The 16547-nt window shown below is 41.4% G+C and overlaps 1 long non-coding RNA gene across 1 annotated transcript; it reads left to right on the top strand.

Moving 5' to 3' along the window:
* Positions 1–9: 9 nt before the first annotated feature.
* LOC116489272 lies at positions 10–2897 on the top strand. Its single transcript, XR_004253259.1, has 3 exons — positions 10–101; positions 1530–1611; positions 2813–2897. It is a non-coding gene; the product is annotated as an uncharacterized LOC116489272 (long non-coding RNA).
* Positions 2898–16547: the final 13650 nt, after the last annotated feature.

Below are 16547 nucleotides of genomic sequence, written 5' to 3'. Positions count from 1 at the left end.
GAAGGGGTAAAATGACAGAAATATAAAGTATTAGGACTGAAGAAGAGTCTCCCGGAGGATTTGCTTCACCAGTTTTTATTTAAAAAAAACAGCTGCTGTGGGTAAGGGAGAGAGTGTGTCCGTAGGTTTGTGCCCGGTGCGCCACGCCAATAAGCACACGGAGTCGGTGGTTTTATTTATTTTATTCAAAAATGCTATTAGTAGGTGTTAACTGGACCCATTTTCCCCATATCTGTCTCGGAAGTTAAAAACAAGTGTCCTGAGTGGTGCTCCTTGCTCGTTGAGCTGTTCCTCCCCTCTGGTATTGCACCAAGCCGTATTTTTCAGAGGTCTTTTCTCTCGTTTAAACCAAACGTGGACATATTTCACTGAGGTGCTGTGACAAGAACAGAGCGTTTTCCCATGGCAGAGAGATGTGTATGGTGAAGTAAAAGACACAGGCTGAGGGGCATTTGAAATGAGAGAATGACCATGAGGACCAGGTGTGTGGGTCCCAGAAATAGCCTGGTAACCTGCTCTGCTGCATCACCCAGAAACCTCCGTGTTACACCACTTGGTTGTACCAGTTACGTTCATTCTGGTCACCAACAGCTCTTGAATATTTCAAATAATTGTTCACTGTGATTTCTGCACATGAATGCTCTGAAATTCTGTTCCACCTACCTCTGCAGAGCTGCTGACAGTTCCTCGTGCCTTCTCCCTCTTTAGCTGGTCTGAATGCTGGGTATGTTTTTCTCCTGTACATACTGCAGGTTTTTGCAGACGTACCCAGAGGAAGCGTATTCATATCAGTAACTCAGCAGACTTAGCTTTAATTTTCTCGTGTTCACCTTTCTGGGACATCTCAGAAGCACACCTTTAAATAGCTCATTCCTCTTTGTTTCTGTCTTCTTTTTCCATATGGCTTCTCTCCTTCACGTTTTTCCCTAGCTGGATATTAAACTATTAATATTAAATTCTTTAAGAATGCGCAGAGAAAGCACATTCGGAAAGATCCCTAGGCATAGTTGTGACTGGAGGAGAGTGATGGGGATAACGCACGTGGCTATGTTTAGGATGGGGCACAGGATATCCCTTCTGTAGGCAGCAGAGTCATACTAAGTGCACAGGGAAGTCCAGTGTAAGAAAACACCTGGCAGAGAGAAGTGCTAAGTTGGCTGATACTCAGGAGATGGCTCGGTGACTCTCCCATGTAATGGGTTCATGGGAGGGCTGAGAATTCAAATGCCAGAGTTTCCAGGAAACAAAGTCTTAGGAAGTTATGAAGGAGTTATGTTGCAGCTTGCTTGAAAGGGAAATAGTTTCTACAGTGCTAGATGTTTCTGTTCTGAGATGGAAGAACAGTTCACTTTCCAGTTGACCTCAATCAGCTGCACTAAAAATAGGAAAGCATCCTGTTTGGGTCAATGTTTTGCACGTGAAAACTGAAATCTCTAAACCAAAATAGTGGGATCCTGCTAATGAGAATGATCTCTATGTGGTGGTAATCTTTTTACTAAGAAGTATCACCCTTCTTCTTCTCTTTGCAGTGCCTGGAGAATGAGGGAAATAAGTATTTGTGCACACATATGCACATAAAGGAATAAGAACAGAGCTGCCACGTTACTTCAGGTGAGAGAACCCCAACCGTCCCGTGAAGTCTTTCATTGCCACTGTGAAACCAAGCAGGGAAAGCAGCGGTGTCCTCCCCAGCTCCTGCTGATAAGCGGGGAGATTCATTGCTCGCTCAAGTGGACACACTCTTTTGTCAAGCCAAATGCTGCTTTGAAAGTTGTTACCAGGTTAAAACCGTAATTAGTTGTAATTGTCCATTGAATCATTAGCTCACTGAGAACATTATACCTGGAAAAAAAAAAGACTTTGTTTCTAAGCCCTGTGCAATTTAAATTAAATCCCGAGTGCTTCAAAGAGTTCAGTCAGAAGGAATCAGAGCTGACAGCACTTTTTTTTTTTTTTTTTTTTTAAAAGTAGCTTTAATTGGCTGTTAAGTTAAAGCTTTGAAGCTTTGATAGAAGAAGTGTTATAGGTTAAGTTAATAGGGAAAATTGAGAAACAATTAGGGCAGCTTTAAATTAATTACTTACACTATTTATTTTGAGCTTATTGAACAATTGTGTTGTATGCGTAAGTGATTGAAATTAGCCATCTGGGCAAGATAGCTTTGACCTAAATTGACCTTCTTCAGTAACTACCTAGCTTGCCCTAATTCCTATACTGTATCCCTAATTTTACTGGCAGATAAGCTTAATTGGGAGTAACAATAAATGTGTGGGAGAGGTTCCATAATGTTCTGTTGAAACCCAGATGACCTATGTAGGCAGAGAGAGAAGGCTTTTAAAGAGATAGCTGAGGAAGCGACAAATGACCTAAACTGTTTCTCCTTAACCCAGACAGCTCCCTGCTGAGTTTGATTCTTCTGTGTTTGTCAGTATAAACAGATAACGTCGTATTTAGATAACTGAAATATAACCCCTTAACCTGTCTTCAGCCCCTAGTTTAAGGAAAATATAGGTAAAGAACAGCAAGTTTATATGAATTAATTAACTAGTATTAGCTCTATAATACTAACAGTATTTTTTTATGTTCTGCTCCATTTTGCACTTTTTTTTTTTTTTTTGAGGCATAAACGGGACAATTGAGTTAGAAAAAGTATGTAGGTAAAAGATCTTTTCAAGTGCTTGTGAGAAAAATGGAACGTTAAAAAAATCAAATTTGAATGTGAAGGGATGAAGACGACTGAAATATTCTTGGTGCTGTTTTTTGAGTCATTGGTTTATTTATTTTTTATTTATTTATTATTGGTTGTTTCTAGCAAGAAGGTCCCTGGGAACAAGATTTCAAGATTTCAGAAAACTGCTTTCCAAACTGTGGCGGCTGCAAAATAGGAGACTCAGAAAAGCAGGTGAGTGATAAAAGCATCTGAGACAGTTATGTGGTGCAGGTGACTTGAGACCACGCCGGGCCACCCATCTCCCACGCTAGAAACCTCTCAGTGAGCTCATTCTTGGCTCTTCCTGAGGGTGTCGCTCTGGCACTGTGCTATCAGCCTGAGTATCTTCCATCCGTCCTGGTGGGAAGGAGCTCGTTATACTCGCCAGCTCAATTAGGTGCCTCTTCATTGACTTCGTAATTAACAAAGAATTGGTACCGTGACTTGAGTTCTCAGCTTGGCCACGCTGTTTGCTGCAGACCTGTATCAGTGTAAGAGCAGTGCTAGAATGGAATAAAATAAAATAAAATGTGCGACTTGTCATTTGATCTCATTCCTAAACAAGACACCTCCCGATTTATGGTTCATGGGGACCTGGCCCTTCGTTAGTTCATTGTGAACAAGGAAACAGGAGGTGCCCTGGGACTGCTTTTCCCACTGATGGAATCTGCTGCTGTGGGAGTGCGCAGCTTGCTCTGCGTTCTCCAGAAAAGACAGATCAGTGCCTGGAAATGAAATCTGTCATTAGTCTGACCTTAGCTGAGAGAATGCATTTGGGAATACTGGCTGAAGGTATCGCGTGTCTTCCTTTGCATAATGCTACCAGCAGAGAGACCTTGTCGTTGCTGTGTCAGTGTATAGCCACGTTCTTATTCCTCTGTCCCTGGGGCTGGAAGGAAGTAGATCTAGTTCAGAGTACTGTGTGCAGGAGTGTATTTCAATGCAGAGCCTGTGAATAAAATACAGGCACTGGTTTATGACCATAAAGGCCATATATTTATTCATGTGCATAAAGCACTTTCTGTTCTGTATGTCTGTGCAAAGAAAACTTGCAAATGGCCTTGTATAGAATATGTTTACTGACTGCTACATCAGGAGATAAAGTTATTTAAAGCCCCTTGTTATCTAAAACAGATGTATCCTCTCTTGCAAGTAGCCAGAGCATCTGTGAAATTAAGTACTTGATGTTGATATGTGGGGAAGTTGGAAATAAGAAAATAAGGTTTATAGGTTTGTGGAAGTCAGAGAGGCGTTTAAAGCGAGAGTGGGGAAAAATAGAAATACTGCACTGCCCCTAATCCACACACTCCCTTCGATAAGAGAGCATGAAGAATGTGAGTACCTTGTGTATAGTAATTAGAGTGACCTTCGTACTAAGAAAGCTTGGTTTTAAGGCCTTCTTCCCTGGAGATGCATCTTCCGTGTGCTGTATCTGCTAGGATTTTTGTGGTGAAGTTCTCTGTGGTATCTTGTACCGCACTCCTCAGCGTAGAACCTGAGCAGCTTCCAGAAGTGACACGCCTGACATCTGTCGTGGGGGGTTCAGGCTCTCTTTTCCTCTCCCCGTGGAGAGATGCATGTGCAATGTGTGCAGTGAAGTGACTTGTTTTGGTAGGGCTCTTCCTTTTTTTTTTTTTTTTTTTTTTTTTTTTTCTGATTTCTGTTTTCTGATTCAATCCCTTTGGCTTTCAGTTCCAGCTTCTGAATCTCAGCATCTGTCAGTGGTGCGATAAATTCTCTTTGGTGATAAGAGAACAGCTGCCAATAGCAAGAGCAAGAATGGCATTTGGGCTTTTTCCTGCCATGCGAGAGCTTACAGTCAGCAAAAATGCACTGTGCACACAATGGAAGAAGGCACCTCTTCTGCCCAGCTTGCTATTTTTTCTCCAGTTTAGCAGCATCTTTTCCATCCCTGTTAAGCAGACAAATGTGAACAATTGGGCAGCATAACAGAGTCCTGAACCTGAAGGACTGGAATTAATTGTGTGTAGGTTCTGAAGGTGAGAGTGGTGAGAGCACAACAAAGGATTTTTTTTTTATATATATTTTGAGGAATGAGGGGACTTTTAGGGAAAGGAAGAAACTGTTTGGAAAGCTGCTTAATAATGTGAGCTGGATGTTTCCTAGTGCAATGACCTGCTCCTGGTAAAACTGGTGGTGAAAACAAACTTTGTGTGGAGTTCTGAATTTTAGGTGCATGTTGTTTTTTCAGGTTTAAAGGTCTCACTAACTCCAGCTTGCCTATAAAATTTTATCACAGCTGGAATTCATGCTGTGACAGAAGGCATTTCTGGATGAACTATTTTGACTACAGAGGTTTTGATTCTCTAGTTGTCATGGATTTAGGTGACTTATTTACAGTGAGGGTGAAACTCCAGGACTTGTGGGCTAGTGGACTTTGGTTGATGCGGTCATGTCACTCTTGGACAACAGGGTAGGTTTCTGACTTTCCTAGGAGCTAGGCCATTCCCATGAAAGCCTTAGTCTCCCCTGAGATGGAGGAATTTATATCAATATTATTATTCTCAATTGAATTTGTTACTTATATCAATATAAATATTATCAGTGGAATATATTATTATCAATGGAATTTATATCAAACCCTTGATATAAATCGCTGTAGCGGGGAACCATGTTTCTAAGACCCTGTGACACATCAAAATAGCCTTTTTGTACAGTAGTCCTGTACATAAATTGGTATTTGTGGCCTTTTGTGGCAATTTGAAATTTATTTTACAGCAGTTCTATGAACTAGCATTGAGGGTAGTGGAGCTTCAACTTGATCAGAAATTCATGGTCAAATGAAGGATAGGCCTAGAGAAAGAAGTGTCACTTCAGAGCCGTAAGATTTAAGTTGATCATTTAGCACATTACTTCGGTCTTGTTTTTCCTTCATCTGCCAAGACAAGAGTATGCAAATCATGATGTTTTCCTGACGGTTGCTAAATGCCAAGATCACTGCTAAGTAGTTTGAGAATATGAGATGTTAAAGAAACGTTTGCCCTGCCTCCAAAAACCTGTTGGGTGGAATAATTTGGGAATCAGAGAGGAAACAATTGTCTTGCTTTTGTGGGCTCTGTTGTGTGTATCATTGCCCATCTGCCAGGACTCTTTTTCCCATTGCTACTTAGTCGGTCTTAGAAGATTTTAGTTTTTCCATGGTCAGCTTGATTACTAAAATTGGAATCCCATGAAAGTGTGTCTTCCAGAAGATACAGAAATAATGATCCCCCTCTCATGCTCATTGCCTGTCTCGCTTATTGATGTCATCAAGACTTTTAAGTGCAAATATATATGGAGGAGACATTTTTTTAAGGAAACTTGGGGAGGTCAGTGAAGAATGAAGTACTGTGTAAGTTGCAAAATATGGAAATTGTCATTAATGTTTTATTTTTGAATATTTTTTTTGGTCTGTTTGTTAGGTGAGTTATTTTCTTTTTCCCCATGAAATAATTTGCTTATTTCATCAGTTCTACGTATTTAAGCTTGCTAATTTTTTTCCTGTAGTTATCAGGCAGTAAGCAAGGCCAATGCAAGATCTTTCCAGTCTAGTAAGAATTTGTTTGATTTTTTTCTGTTCTTCTTCAGTTGCATCATCCTTCCTTTGCTTCATAAACCATGTTTCATGCTGTATCTTGTCTGTCATACAAGAATCATTAAGCATATCCCAAAAGTGATTGCAGAGCACTCTGATTTGACCAACCTTTAGAATTCTGTTATATTCTTGCTCCTTTTTCTGTATCTTAAAGATAATAGTCTCTTCTTCCCAAGCTGTATGTAGGTAAAATGAGGCAGAGATGTAACTCCCTGTTCATACTGTACACGGTTAAGCCATAAGACTTTTAAACTCTGCTTCTATCACCCAAAGCTCATCTTTATTCTGTTTCTTGTTTTCCTACAGTCTGCAAAACTGATGGATGCCTTCTGACGGTATTTCCTGCCTTTTTCTGAGTGACTGGTAGATTGAAAGCTTTTTACTCCGTAACAGACACATCACTAAAGCCACTATTTTGTTAGCTTCTGCTGTGTCTCTAGGAAGAGATCTTGCAACCATTTCAAGTGTGCCACTTCGCTAACATCTTCTGATTCCCGTAGACATGCTGAATGATATGAGTGAGTTATGAAAGCTTACAGCTAACCCACTGATCTGTGCTGCTGGGGAGGGATTTTGACTGGTAATTGGAGTGAAGCATGAATATTATGGAGTGTTAGAAAGCGAGCAGAGCTCAACAGCTCTCTTGCTTGTCCTACAGCCATGTGTCATGGAGAACAACTGGGCTTGGATGTTATGGGCATTTCTGGCAAGCTAGCATCTTTTTCAACCCCCTTGTCAGCCTCGCAAGGAGTTGAACAGCCACAGATGCTTTCTCCTGACTGGTGCTGGAAGTTTGAAGGGCAGCTGAATTTGCTAATGTTCGTGCTTTGATACAGACTGTGAGAAATGTTGATGAGGCATGAGGCAGAACAGCTTGCTCTATTGCTGCTGTATCGGCTCTGCAGTGCTGACAGTAGTTAAAAAAATGGCTTTTGTACATAAGCTTAGTTAATAGATAGAACTTGGAAAACAGTTAGGAACAGCTATGGGCAATGACCACGGTCTCTCTCTGTCTCTCTCTTTTTTAAATAGAGTCGCTTTCCTGCCCAGAACTGCACTTTAATTTCCAATCACTTTAGTATCATTAGGAAAGGCTGACATTTTGGGAACACTCGTACAGTATATGAATAACAGCATCCATACTTTGTCATACAAGAGGACGTGCAATGAGGTTGGGGTTATTTTCCTGGATATTGGCAGTGGTGACATTTTTGTTTAAAGTATAATACATTGTGTTCTTCATGCTGAACAGTTAGTCCAAAGCATAGGTTTAACTTCTGTCTTTTAAAACCAAAGGCCTGTTGGATGGTCTGTGTTTTGTTGGGTCCTTAGGATATATTTGTGTGCATCTCTCCCTTGAGCTTCCCTGAGGAAACCTCTGCTGCTACAGGCAAGCATTTTAACAGCTGTCTGGTTTGTTGTTTTTTTTCTGGGTTTGTCTCTCTCTTCTGCATACTGGGTAGGAAGAGCAGGTAACTCTACCTCTGTTAAAAATGTGGCTGAGTGTGACATGGCAAGGATGGAACAGAACACCATTGCCTCCTCTGATCTGAGGTGATGCCGCCCTCCTTGGATTCACTCAGGCTAATCTGTATTCACTCTCATGCTCCTCAGCTGCCCTTCCATTCCCAGAAGCCCAGTCAGCAGTTCAGGGAGCGAGTCCTCTTAGTTGGATAGTTCTCTCCAAAAATGGTTGCAGACACGGTAGCTGTTTCTGGTGTGGGACCGGGTGGTGGACTCTGTCACAGAATCCATCATTCTGGTAGTCCCACTGACCTCTGTGCGGGACTGCTTGCTTGGTGTTCACCCGTGAAAGCTGGGACCCTTACTGTGGAGTTTTAAAGGCTGTCCTTACACAACACAGAGGGGTGCTTGGTAGAAGAGACAGCAGTCTTCATCTTTGTTTAGCCTCATAGTCTTTGTCCTTGTGTTTTCCAAGTTTTGAGACATGCATCAACTCGTGGAAACAGATGCCAGATATCGTGGAATCACTGACAGAATGTGTTTTGGTATTTCTCTCTCCATCATGTTCACTACTCCACCCCTGAAAGAGCTGCAGCCTCATTATTTCAGTGTAACTTCTGACACGAGCGGATCAAGTGTTATTCCCTTTTTGAATGTCAATCAGTGGGAAGAGACCCACTGTGGCTGTATGTGAGTGCAAGTTTCTGGGCACGCTGTGCGAGGGGCATTGGTGAGTTTCTTTCAGTCTGCTGGAATGCTTTTTTTGTGTTTGTTTTTGTTTTTTGATGAACTAGTAAATGATTAGGATGTGGACTTTTCAAACAGGCTGGCCAGGTTTTCAGCAGTTGTCCCAAGTGGACTGCCTAAAAAAGGGCTGGCACTACATCACATGGAATGACCGATGATGTGTCATATATTTTTAATAGGCAAAATGTTTTAATAAACACTCTCCCTCCTAAAACACTGGATTTTAAAATAGGTTTTAGCCTTGAGCCATGTAGCTACCCAGCTGTGAATTTTATAAGGCAACAATCTCCACATCATTAGATGTTATGACTGATACTGCAGCGATTGCAATAGTAACTATTTCCGCACACCAACAAAGTTTCAAATAACAGTTAAAGAAAGTATGGCTCTACTTGGAAGATTTTCCCACCTTATAAATGAATCAACTTTGTGAAATTATGAAGACAGGTATTCTAGAGAGCCACAAGTGTCTGGTTATTCAACCCATGCTGATTTTTGTGCTGGAGAGCTTTAGTCACATAGCCTGACAATTTCAAAACTGAAAATCATTTTTCTTTCCATGTGATTCCTGCATCTTCAGCCAATCTGAATTCAGGTGATAATGGTGCATCGTGAAGTAGAGTAGACCCCAACCTGGTCTTCCATAGTTGCATTGGATCACAGGAAAAGCCTGTGATTTGGTTTGTTTTGCATTTCTCAGTAACAGCAATTGTGCACTTTGTTCCGAAGCATTTGGGACCATATATACAGGTGAAAGATGATCCAGTGACCCCTATTTGTGCAACCCAAGTCTTTCCTCTACAGTGACTTTTGTGCGGTGGTCCGTAAATCACACATCCTTCTTGAGATCTGTTCTCCCCTGTAGAAACCTGCTAGTAAGGTAAAAATTCCGTCCTTCTCAAAAAGGGCATACCTCTTGTAAAGGCTTACATGTTCCCAAACCACAGAGTCTTGATATCCGAAAGAGTTGGTAGAGGTGAGGTTCTGATTTATCTTTTACTTTATTGCATCTTCTTTGAACTGTAACGATCCTTTCAACATGGGCTAAGAGAGGTGAAAAGGAGCTTTGATGCTTCTGAGCATTTTGCTATTTATAGTGGGATAGAACAGATATCTTTTCTGTGTTTAATTTAAAGTAGTTATTTAAATTCACCGCTGGGGCATTTATTTAGTTTACAGAACATCACCTTTTTTAAAACAGATGGCATCCCTTTACTCATTCAGATATTTTGCATAAAGTGATTCTTTTAATAGTTCACAATTTCTTTTGACTTCTAAAAGAAAGCAACAGTTTTTCTATCCTGTTTATACAGGACAGAAAGAGAAGCACAAACTTTGCTTGAATAATCTGACCAGATTTAATTTCAGAGTAGCATTAATTTTTTACAGCATGGGTAGTTTTATTCAGCATCAGTGCTGTCAACTAGCTAATGCAGTGGATACACAGCTATATCGAACACTACAATTACGTGGTTGTATAATGTCAGGTTTTTCTTTCAGTGTCAGTAAAAGGTATTTGCACTTCTGGCAGCGTAGGAAGAAACTTTTGGTTACTGGTCATACATTGACTTGTTTTAGCAGCTTTTAGGCACTCCAGATAGGTAGGTTTTCCTTTCCAATTTGCTATCTCTGTTTCTGGTAGCTACCTGTAGACTGAATAGAGAGATGTTATTGCCACAAGTATAAATTGCCTCTCTGAATGTTAGTTGTCTTACAGAACAACAAGCTAGCCATTTGAATACTCCTACAGCTCCAGCTGTTCTCTTGCAAATGGGGCAACTTTCTCCCAGAGGGATTCAAAAATACGACCGCTGTATAACAGCTTTGGGAAATGGAGCCCCAGAGGGAGCACCATGACCAGTCTTTATTATCGCAGTTGCTTGAGTCAATCGCTCCTGTGAAGAAACTGACCTTTAGGTCAAAGTCTTTAAAAAAAAATATATATATCTAAAAGAAGCAAAAACAGAAGAGCCTTGTACAGAAACTCCTAGGAAACTCCTTGTGCAGATTCACCTCTTTCTTGCAATTTAGAGAGAGAGATGGTGGTAGAGAGAGAGACTCCCTTTCAGAGACAAATACAGTTGCAGTTACTCCACCAATGTGGCATTTTCTAAAGTGGTGATGAGCAGGCAGGAAACTGGGCACCCTGAATGCTAGCCGCTGTAAAGGCAAACTGTTCATCAGGGCTCCAAGTTCAAAAGAAGAACCCCAAGAAGAACGTGAAAAGGAAAGATAGGGTGGAAGACGTGAGAGACAAAGTCACTGAATGAGGACCCCTCTCAGGAGAGAGCCATATCCATATAGTGTTCAGGTCACACAAAGGTCTTGAGTTGCCCTTAATGAATAAATGAAATTAACTTGGCCATGCACTGTGCTACAGTGGAAAACTGTTTGGAAAAGCGTGTCCAGGTATGCAAGTTGGTTTGCTTTTCATTTGGGGTAATTCTCATTTCTTGTATTCCACAGTTAGTGACAGAACATCCACAGACCTAAAGCGCGGTGGTCTCAAAAGGTCTTGGAGAGATTTGTGCAGCATCATCACCTTAATTTGTGAGAACACTTGGCACTTTGTAGGACTGGATTCGGTGCTGGCTGGTACAAAGCCTTCTGCAGGTTCTCTCCTGGATTTCTTTTCTTGCCACTAGCCAGCTTTCATTCAGTCCCCTGGAACTGCTCTCCCCGTTGCGCACGTGATGTTTGGAAGGAGCAGATAGTTAAATGGCAAATAAATCTGATTTCTCTTAGATGAAAACAGGAGCCGGCTATGTTGCTGCTTGTTTTTGCTTTGATGGCTGTGTCTATTAGGCAGTGATTTCTGGCACTTCCTCCTCGCTGCTGTCACCCCTCATAAACCCCATTCCCGGGGGCCTGACAAACTTGTGTGGCACTTGAGAGCAGCGCAGTGTCTCGGCGGCAGGAGGGTGTTCCTGCCCCACTGCCTTGCCTCTCTCTGTCCCCACAGCGCTGGGCAAGGGGCTCTGGTCACTCTGCTCTGCCTTCACACCGAGGGCTGCGGCTGCATGGGAGCAAGGGGTCCAACGGGTAGGCAGAGGCCAGGGAGAGGCTGTGCTTTTGCTCTGCCTTGTTAATGCCGAAACTGGCTCGAGGGTAGAGGTGGAGATGGAAGGGCAATGTGCAGGGTGAGACGGACGGTGGCCTTTGCGCGGCCAAACATCCCAATGGTTTGAGGAGAACCACGTGGTCTTGAAGACAAGAGCAGAAGGACCCCACGTTTTGGTAAGTGCTCCTAAGCGACTGTGCTTTCCTCCCCAGCACGTAAAAAGGGGATGGATGAATTAACTTTGTCCCCAGAGGAAGAAGAGCTGTGCAAGCACCTCCTATTTTTATGGCATGCAGATACCTGATTTCCAGGGAGGAAGCTGGGTGGCATATGCTTCCTAGAGCACTGTTTTGATACCTGGAGAGGAGCACTGCAAACCGTAGCACAATATTTGCACAGCCTGCGCGTGGGTTCAGTTAAGTCTTGAAAGACTTTGTGGGTTATGACATTCCCCTAAATGTGCTGAGCTTTCTTTAACCTTTCATAAAACATTGTGATCTTTATGGACTGTATCATATTGTGCAGTAATGTGCTTTATTGTCCACAGAATAAGCTTTTCTTAAAGATAATTGGAAAGCTGGAAATGGCTGCTATCGGATGATTTTTTTTTTTAATACATTATTTCTGAAATGGGCCTGGTGTAATAATGACCCTATCTGTTCAAGATTTAAGATTTGTCTTGGCAGAGAAAATTGATCCATTTCACCTTTGTCTAATGGAAATTTTTATCTGGGATTATCTGTTTATGTAAATGAATGTTCCTCTGAAAAGAGAACTTGAGGGGGCTGTAAATCTCAGTGACACTTTAGTTTCATGGGGGGAAAATTGGAAAGGATTCTAGTATTTATCTGCCTGAAATTGGTTATAAAAACAAAATTATCTTCATGTACCTGCTGCATCTGATGTTTCCTGGAATTTCATTACCTTTTGGAATAATACAACGTTACACTATATACAATATTCTCTGTGATTAGTCCTGAAATTGTTGGGGGGTTGCTTCCTAGCATTATAATTATCAGGAAAAGGCAGTCTGTTTGGGGCAGTGGGATTCTGATTCCGTGTCCTAATGGGTACCAATTAGTACAGCCACATTATTCATAGAGCTCTATGTAGAGCATTGAAAATATACCACATGACTTTTTTTTCCTTAAGTGTGTGTGGTGTGTGTTGGGTGGTGGGTTTTTCTTTTTTCTTTTTTTTTTTTTTTTAACCACAAAGGAGTGACTCTAATTATTGGGGAAAATGTCTTGGGCTAATCAGCTTGTGTTTACAGTTTGCAGAGCAGGACTGTGAATGTAGCATTTAAACTAGTATTTTACACATCGTCCTTAAAAACAGTTTCACTGTTAAAGACACAGGCAAGGTTCCTTGCCAAGTTTCCTCTTGAAACCTAGATGACACAGAGCTGAACAGGCCAGATCCTCGCTGGAGTAGCTGTGCTGAAACACACAATTCGGTTTGTACGTGCTCGCAGGGAGCATGGTTGTCTAGCATAGCTGCTGTAAATACTTCCTCTTTTCTTGGTGGGACTGACAAAGAATAGAGAGCAGAGCTGATTTTTAACCTGTTACTGAATTTAAAACAAAGCTGTACCAGAAGATGCAGATTTTCGTATTGAGTTCTAAAGTTAAACAAGGGTGTACGCCATGTATTTTCACATGAGGCATAACCACTTCGTAGATATTTAATCCTTGCCATCTTTGGCAAACAAGCAAACAAAAGATTTTAGTGGCTTAATGACATGATAGCATTGATTGTGCATGGCCAGAGGGAGCAGAAGAGCACAAACATGACAGAAACAAGCATTTAACACAGGAAACTCTTTCTAGTACTTGTGATCAAACTTTGTTACCTTCCTGGAGTAGAGGAAAAGCTGTTGGTATCTTTGACCCCTGAAAGAAATGATAGATGTGTACTTCAGGGTATGCTTCAAGATGAGCGGTAGTGCCACGTATTTTAGAATCTAATTAAATGGCCTAATTTTCAGATCCCACTGAGAGCTGCTGCTTGCTCAGCCCTTGACAATCAAACCCTTTGCCTAGCTGCCCAGGTAAAAGATAGGAGCCTGACTTTGGACATTCCCCTGAGCCCTTCCAGGTCAATTGCAAGGAGAGCTGGGCCAAAGGCTTTGCAGAAGAGGGCATTTCTCCTATTTCTCCTGTTCTGTTAAATGTTGTGGTTGCAATTGGTGCTGTATTGAGGTGCAGTCTGACTTCTTTAATATTAATTAGTACTTAAAAGAAATCAAATCATCGTTTATCCGCAGCTTTCACGCAGTGGTACCTGGCACATTTCTCTTCAATATTTCATGTCTTAGTGTTCGTTTATTTTATTTCCACAGAAGTTCAGGCAGGAATTTTCCCTCCCTAAGTTCTTTACTTTTGTGACTTTCTGCTCCACATTTCAGGCAGTCTGCTGGAAATATACATTATTACCAGCTCATTAAATCCAAAATAAATGAAGTGGAAAATTACAGAACTCCATGGATTACAGTGCACCCAACTCAAAATAGAAGTGTGTGATTAAAAGCAAAATGGTCTGCATTTTAAAAATGGAATAATAGTTTGGGGCCCAGCTGGCAAAATATCATGAGGTGTGTTTCCAGGGTTGAATCAGTGTAAATTAAATTTCACTGAGGCTGCTCAAGGTGGTCCCCTACAAATGCAGAATTCTTCCAAGGGTGTATACTGAAAAATGATGGAGGAAAAGATGTTTGTGGTGTAAAGGAATGTAATGTATGACAGCTGAAAAACGTACCTCAGTAGTGACAGCGGCATCCTGCAGGAGGATGTAGGCGCAAAGATCATTGCAAATTCAGCCTCCTCCAGAGTGAAAGAGGAGTGAGGATGTAGCAAGGCAGGATGGGTTGGTCCTAGTAAATGCGTTTTCTAAATTCATAGGCGAAAAGCCCCAAGTCCTGAAAATAACTTGGTTGACAGCACTAACTGCACAGCATTAGGTACTGCCATACAGGTAAATTAACTCCTGACTTCAAAATAAGCAGTGTATGTGTGAGTGTATGCCTATGGAGAACAAATTCCTTTAGTCTTCCCAATTTGTTTTGTTTCCTGTGTTTTTGATACAATTTCACTACAGCTTAAGCAAAATAAAACAGAATGAATGATTAATCTTTTTTTTTCTTAAATCTTTGGTGTATCAGTATTTTCTTCTCAGTGAAGAAGAAAATAAAGAGATGAATGGGGAAATGTGAAGACAGGTAGATATTTTGCAGCACGGATAAAACTGGAGCCTGGTTTCCCTGTAGCACTTCACCAGATGATTCAGCATTTGTCAAGTATCCCCAGATTTGAGTAGATCTCGTCATGCCTCATAAGGCACAGAAAAAGAGAACATTTTACAAAGTGTGGAATAAACGACATGCAATATTAAAGTAAAAATGAATGTCACATACTTAAAAACTCAGAAAGGTTTTTCTGGTTGTTTTGTCCCACAGCAAATGTTTGTTAGTGTTTAGATGCTGCTGCTACGTTGTGCTTTGTGTGGGAGCTGGAACGGGAGAAATAGTTTTTTCAGCGCAGAATAAACAGTATTGCAGATTGAGAATTTCGGTTTTCTTTACGTCAGTTGAATTTAATGTCTACCTGGCTTCTGAAGCAGGGTACAGTAAAACCACATCTCTGTCTCTCTTTTCTGCAACCCCGAAGAGCTGTTAGACACAATGAAGAAAGGAAGAGGAAAAAAAAAAAAGTGGACCATCTGTAGATGCAGATGGGGATTTGTGGACGGTGTACAAGTTGCAGTCACTGAGTAAGCAGAGATGCCCAAAATATGTCATCCAAATTGACCAATCAGGCTGGTAAGGGGAACATTAGCCTGTTTGGATGCGTGGTCGTACAGGCCCACCCCAGCAACTGTGCGGCTCACGCAGGCAGTCAGGCACTCCATCAGCTTTTCTTTCCTGCTGCTGCTCAGGAGCCGGAAATTAGAGCTGCTTTTACCTGTCAGCTTAGCTCAAAAGATCAAAGACTTAGCAAGCTTCATTTTGGTTTTGCAGACTGTGTTACAAGAAAGCTCTTCTTTTCCTTTTTATTCATTTATTTTTCTTTTAAGGTACGATGCAAGATCTTTTGCAGTATTTGTATGCTCTGAGGTGGAGTTTGACCACAAAGTGATGTAATGCTTCAGTTAGTGAATGGATAGAGTTTTGTTGGTCAAGCGGCAACTAGGTCTGTTTCAGTTACTTAGGTATCTTTTCAATTCTAAAAGAAGACAAAAGCTCCACAGGACTGCATGTGTTGAAGAATTGAATTCCCAGGGGAAATGATATTCCGTTTCTGTCCTATTCTTGAGAAAAGATTGATTTAAATAGGAAGGTGTAAGCATTCCTCTACACCAGAGCAGCTGAATGTTCTGACCTTACTGAATGTTAGTCAGTCTGTTTTGTCCTCACATTAAAGAAGAAACCAAAAAAAAAAAAAAAAAAAAAAAAAGAAGCCAATGAGGAGCAAACAAAAACCTCATAAAACCCAGTCTGTTTTTCAGAGAAAGTTTTGATTTCTGCGGAGATTGCTCCAGGCACACATCATCCTGCCTCAGTAGAGGGGAAGTGTGCAATGCTGGGAAAAGGGTTTATGGCAATGCTTTCTCTCAACACAAGTTTGACAGGTGCTAAAGGGGCACGTGAGTTCCTTGCATACTGATGGGCCGCTGTGCATAGATTAAAATTAGGTAAGAGGAAGGGACAATCCTAGATTTTTGGGTTCCCAATATGAGGAGAATCTCAGTGAGGACTGAGGTCTTGGAGGTGCAGCCTTAGGAAATTTTGCTACCTGGATGTCTTAAAACACAGGCTGTACTCCAGGAAACTTTCCATTAGGATCAGACCTGGGCTGACAAGAGGATGCACGCTCAGACCTTAGTACATCTTTCACGCTGGTGTGTTTGCGATGGCTGATGTTCAAGTAAAAATGGCAACCAGCGTTCTCTTGTAGGATACTCTGTGGAGCCAC

This window comes from Aythya fuligula, chromosome 4, assembly GCF_009819795.1.
Source record: "Aythya fuligula isolate bAytFul2 chromosome 4, bAytFul2.pri, whole genome shotgun sequence".
Taxonomy (NCBI): Eukaryota; Metazoa; Chordata; class Aves; order Anseriformes; family Anatidae; genus Aythya; species Aythya fuligula.
The sequence above is the reverse complement of the archived record's forward strand: the minus strand, read 5'-3'. Positions and strand labels throughout refer to the sequence as shown.